At 39.7% G+C, this 6,319-nt stretch overlaps 2 pseudogenes; both read left to right on the forward strand.

Moving 5' to 3' along the window:
• The first annotated feature begins 4,434 nt into the window (after nt 1-4,434).
• Nucleotides 4,435-4,554, forward strand: LOC115211269 (annotated as a pseudogene).
• A 1,285-nt stretch (nt 4,555-5,839) lies between these two features.
• LOC115211274 lies at nt 5,840-5,959 on the forward strand (annotated as a pseudogene).
• The last annotated feature ends 360 nt before the right edge of the window (nt 5,960-6,319 follow it).

Consider the following 6,319-nt stretch of genomic DNA (forward strand, 5'->3'; position numbering starts at 1 on the left):
TATATATATATATATATATATATACCGGAGTAAACACATAAATGTGAAACAAGGTGGAAAAAAGAGTACTCAAATACCAGTGGTAGAGTAATATGCTTTATTTTAAGCAGCAGAAAATTCAACAAAATCTGTTACTCTGAGTTTCTCGTTGCCGTTCATCAGACAGTTTTTGTTAGAATGGAACTGATATATCAATTCAATCTATACTCTTACAAACGCTACACCTTTAAAAAGAAATGGACTTGTTTGATTGGCCCTTTAGAAAAAACGGTCAATCTTCGAGCGATAAACAAAAAGGTCAAAGATATATGTATATATATATATAAAACTTATAAAAATTATATATAAAAACTTATAAAAATTATAAAATCCGAGGAAAAACCATTGACGTTAATGAAGACAGTGCAAATTAATGCATAGAAATTAAACCTGTTATAAATACTGCAATACATATTTATATTAAAATCTACATATATATATCAACATACACAAAAGGATGCGCGTAAACGCCATACATACATATACAGACGTATGAATATGAATTTAAATATACACATAAAAGCATGTGTACATATATTCACGCAAACCGTCTCGCACGCAAGCTAAAATTCATCTATGTAGCAATTCTCATATACTGGGCAAGGAGGGGGAACGAAAGAAAGGGAGAGAGAGAAAAAAGAAACGAAGGAGGGGTGGGGAAAAAAACGAAATAAGCAGTGTAACGATGTTATTGGCATCTATAGAGGCCAGTATACATACACAAGTTTGAATGGATACATATACATACCGTCGTGTATATGTGTGCTTAAGCACAAACATACTTTCACTTACACATACACAGATACGTATGCTTACAAATACATATGCTTTGCTATACACATACTTATATAAACATTCTAATTTTGACAACATTGCTTTTTTTAAAAAACATTGCTTTTAAAAATGGGTGCATTAATAAAAATATATACGAAAGACATATAAAATAAAATATAACATCCTATTTGTGTAGCGTTTGTAAGAGTATAGATTGAATTGATATATCAGTTCCATTCTAACAAAAACTGTCTGATGAACGGCAACGAGAAACTCAGAGTAACAGATTTTGTTGAATTTTCTGCTGCTTAAAATAAAGTATATATATATATATATTTATATTTATCCAAATTATTAACCGGTGAGATTGAACAGAGGATCATGTAGTTTCGAAGCAAACTTCTTAAAGCGAACACTCATTCATGCCTGTTTTCTGTCACTATTTACAAGAAATGCCGTCATTCGATAGCAATTGACTTTAGAAATTCTCTTATCGAGTGAGAAAATATACAAGTTGAAAGACAACTTCCAGATATAACCATAAAACGTTGGCTGGTGGCTTAGCTTTTTGAACAATAATAGGTGAGACTTCCGGTAACACTTTCAAGAAAATCATTTTATATATATTTATTTTATTCATTTATTTATTTATTTATTTATTCATTAAGACTACTTGTGGCAGAAACAGAAAATTCCTTCAGCTTCAATATCAATTGCACTTAAATGTCGTTAGTAGAGATGGCATCCTTTTTAGTGGCGTCCTTTAGCCCCAGGTCAGCCTTGATATTCAAAGCATGAATTTTTCGTCTGTTTTTAGAGGATATCTTGATTATCGTAGGCGTTTCAGCTATGAACATTCAGTCATTACCAGAGAGTGTCTACTTCTATAGTGTCATTAATATAATGATAATTCTATATCTACTAATATAATTTTTTCTTTTCTTTTACCTTTTACTTGTTTCAGTCAGACTACGGCCCTGTTAGGTAACAGCCTTGAAGAATTTTTAGTCGAACGAATCTAGTGCTTTAAGCCTAGTACTTATTCTATCTGTCTCCCTGTCGAATAAATAGGTTACGGGGGCGTAAACTAACCACCACTGGTTGTCAGGTGGTGGTCGAGAACAAACACACACACACACACACACACACACACACACACACACACACACACACACACATATATATATATATATATATATATATATATATATAACGGGCTTCTTTCAGTTTCCGTCTGCCAAATCCTTTCACAAGGATTTGGTTGGTCCGAGGCTACAATAGAAGACATTGTCCAAGGGGCCACGCAGCGGAACTGAACCCAGAACCATGTGGTTGGGAACCAAACTTCTTTATTTTATTATATTGGCCATAAAGGCCTTACATAGAGAAAGGAAGCTGCTGGCTGGACACAGACATAATTTTATATGAAAAATGAAAATGATCATTAATGGGGGGAAAAGCGACGCCCGCCGATCATTCTTTCCCGAGAACATTGATCCTTACATTATTCATGAGGCAACATACCTCTTACATTGTTCACAATATTCAATAACAAAATGAGGCACTAAGCCTCTTACCTTATTTTCCAAAATAGGAACTTTCAATAACACTGACGCTTTTCAACCTGTTTTCCATATTCCTCCCCAACATCGCTTGTGACCCCATCCTCCGCCATCACCCACGCCTCATTCAAGAACAAAGCGGGTGCCGTGTCGCCGTCGACCGGCCACAAGTGATATTCCTCGTTGAGTCCCTCCAGCCTACGCAACACGGGCAACGTTATGACCTTCACAGCTATCTGCGGAGGCCATCCAGGCTAAAGATACTCCCTTATGGTGCTTTTCCAACACCTTCTCCACCTCTCCACCTCTCCACCTCTGTAGAAGAAGACCCATAATTTGTCTTCCTCCGGGGACGAGGTATTCACTTCTACCGTCGTCGGCACAATTCCCACCGATGGTGTCTCTTCCCCTGCCGGTGTCACAATACCCACCTACGAGGTTCCAGGACATTCCGGTACTATGTCACCGACTGCCGGCAATGTCCCGTTTCTCTTCCTCTTCCTCTTGTTTTTCTTCTCAACTGAGGGAGTGTCCATCTCCTCCATGACCGATAGATTCGCCTCCCCTCCCTCATCCCTAGGATCCTTCGATGAGCACCCATTGTTGCTCACCTTCTTCCTCTTGCGGCCATTCTCTGAAGAGTCCTCCGCCGCCTCGGCCGCCTTCGTTCCCTCTTCTACATAGGTCTCAACCAAGTGCTCCAGGACCTTACTTTGTTCCTGGCGACAGTTTTTCTTTATATGGCCAGGCTCCAGGCACTGATGACACCTGACGGGGCGACCCTCAAGAATCACCGGGTACCTGCACCCTGCCATTTTAAGATAATCTGGAAATACCAGATATTTGGTTGATTGGGTCCACAGGATCAAAACCGCTTTTGACCGCACCCAATCAGCCGCAGGCAAAATTTTTACATTGAGGAGCTTGGCTCCGCTGCCACCCAGATTCCGGCGGATAGCGTCCTCTATCCACTCGGGTTCTATTCCGGGTGGCAAACCACAGACCCAAGCCCTCGTCAACTTCCTCCCAAAATACGGGGGAAGAAACAAAATCTCTCTGCTCTCCAAGGGCTGGCTCGCAAATTTGCGAGCCTCTTCAGGGGCGTCAAATAGCAACCACACCGTTGCATATTTGACCCCGCTGGAGATGAATTTAATAGCTGGCAGATACTCTGCCAACTCCCTTTCGATAACATTCTTTTGAAATAGAGTGATGGTGTCGAGCGACTTTGAGTAAGTCCTCAACACCACCGTCCTCTCTTCACAGTCTTTCAACCACTGTTTGGGTGGGACAATTTCCCACTCCAAAACATTGTCCTTGTTCTTTGCCATGTTTTTTTTAAAATAAAAAGTCCAAAACTAGTTCAGATAAAAATTCAAAAGAGAAAAGAAGGAAGAAAAAGAAAGAAATCAAAAGAAAGTCACAACAAAAGGGAAAGAAGAAAAAAGAAAACAGTTCAGTAAAAAGACAGTCACAAAAAAGATTGAAGACGGAAAGAAAGCAGTCTCCAGTTTAAAAAATACAGCAAGCAAAAAATCTTCTGGCCACTCGGTAATCCAAGCCTATTTGGTAATCCAACTTGAGCCCGGAACGCCACAACTTGGAACACAGCTTCCAAAAAAATTGGTAAAAGAAGCTGTATCTTCGGTGAATTCTCACAGTTTCTGAAAAAACTATCCACTAAAAGTGAACAAATTTTTGGAAGCGAGATACACCGCCAAACAACAATTCTCACAATTAAGTGAGAAAAACTATTCACTCAACTGCAGGCAGACCAGAGTCCAGAATCCTGTGAGGACTTCTTGTTTGTAAAAAGAAAATAATTACAGCAAACAACAAACCCCCACTGGACCCAAAAATCATAAGTTTTATCTTACTGTTGAGCTTTTTTAATCACTATTTCACCAGCTTCAAATCAGCGTGGCGACTTCTATTCAGTGGTACTAACAACACTTACAACACGCATGCGCAGTGGGAGGCAAGCTTCTTATCACACACCAACGACTGCATCTATAATGTCTATAATATTATAATACAATATCATAATATTGTATGTATATATATATGCCATATCACGTTGACAGCACCGGTTCTCATCCGATCACCGAAGTTAAACAGCATCGAGCTTAGTTAGTACTTAGATGGGTGACCACTTGGGAAACCTAAATGGTGTAAGCGTCACACATTTAGGCGCAGGAGTGACTGTGTGGTAAGTAGCTTGCTTACCAATCACATGGTCACGGGTTCAGTCTCACTGCGTGTCATCTTGGGTAAGTGTTTTCTACTATAGCCTCGGGCCGACCAAACCCTTGTGAGTGGATTTGGTAGACAGAAACTGGAAGAAGCCCGTCGTATATGTATATATATAAATATGTATGTATGTATGTATGTATGTATGTATGTATGTATGTATGTATGTATGTATGTGTGTGTATATGTTTGTGTCTCTGTTTGTCCCCTCAGCATCGCTAGACAACCGATAGAATAAGTACTAGAATTACAAAAAATAAGCGCTGGGTCGATTTGGTCGACTACAAAGGCGGTGCTGCAGCATGGCCGCAGTCAAATGACTGAAACAAGTAAAAGAGTATACACACACACACACACACGCACACATATATATATATATATATATATATATATACCCAGGTCTGATCCCCGTTTGTGTAGGAGGGGCTAACCACAAGACACACACCAGGTATTCCATGTATTTACCAGCTCAAAGGGGTGAGCCCCGTTCTATGCTCGGGTGAAAGCATAGAATGCAACCCACAATACCGGCAGCATGCGGGTTCCGTACCCCTTTGAGCAACATCAAAATTCACTCATCCGTCCACAAACACTCTCCAAGCCTTCCTATCATTTATATACTATAATATAATAATAGTATATTATCTATTTCGAGATAGATATTGTATATAACATAATCAGATATTATATATCTGACTGTTTTAAAACAGAAAGCTGTAATTTTCAGAGAATTTGAGGTGGCTTAAGTCTGTGGAGTGTCAATACTCAGACATGACCATGTGGTTAAGAAGTTGATTTTTCAACTACGTTATTCCAAGTTCGATCATACCGCATGGTAATTTGACAAAGTGTATTCTACCACACATAACCTATGATCAGGCTTACTAGGTCAACTTTGGGCAGACTGAAGAAAACGTGTTGAAACCCTTCAGATAGGTTGTACCTGTTCTTGGGTTGTGCGCCTAATCCATCGGCCGAATTAACTTCCGCACCTGATCGATCAGTATCTTTAGCGGAAGCCCCTCTGTTGCAACCATTCGTACCAGGTCTTGATATCCTAATGTGCTGCTTCCTACTCCGTGAGTCCTTGTTTCCTCTCTTTCTATTTGAAGGCGCAGCAAAAAGAAAAAGTCTTGGGCGCTGTCCTTCCGTTGCTGATAAAGCCATACAAAATATACATACAATACACGCACGCGCACTTGTATGTATATATATATATATGCCATATCACGTTGACAGCACCGGTTCTCATCCGATCACCGAAGTTAAGCAGCGTCGAGCCTAGTTATTACTTAGATGGGTGACCACTTGGGAAACCTAGCTGGCCGAAACTTCGAAGTCTCTCTCAATAACATTCCTGTTTAAGAATTATATATAGATATCTATAATTTATCGGGGTCGATAAATTAAGTACCAGTTACGCACTAGGGTCGACGTAATCGACTTAATCCGTTTGTATGTCCTTGCTTGTCCCCTCTATGTTTAGCCCCTTGTGGGCAATAAAGAAATATATATATAGATGTGTGTGTGTGAGAGAGAGAGAGAGACTCAGCTAGGCCTCCTTAGCATCTGTTGAGATGAACGTGTCCACCGCTCACACGAAAATTTAAGTCATGCAGACCTTAATCAGTTATTAAAAATGTTATAACTCTCACAAAATGTGTTGAGTGCTACTTTCTTTCGTTTGCTCACAT

Source organism: Octopus sinensis, linkage group LG4 (assembly GCF_006345805.1).
Source record: "Octopus sinensis linkage group LG4, ASM634580v1, whole genome shotgun sequence".
Lineage (NCBI taxonomy): Eukaryota > Metazoa > Mollusca > Cephalopoda > Octopoda > Octopodidae > Octopus > Octopus sinensis.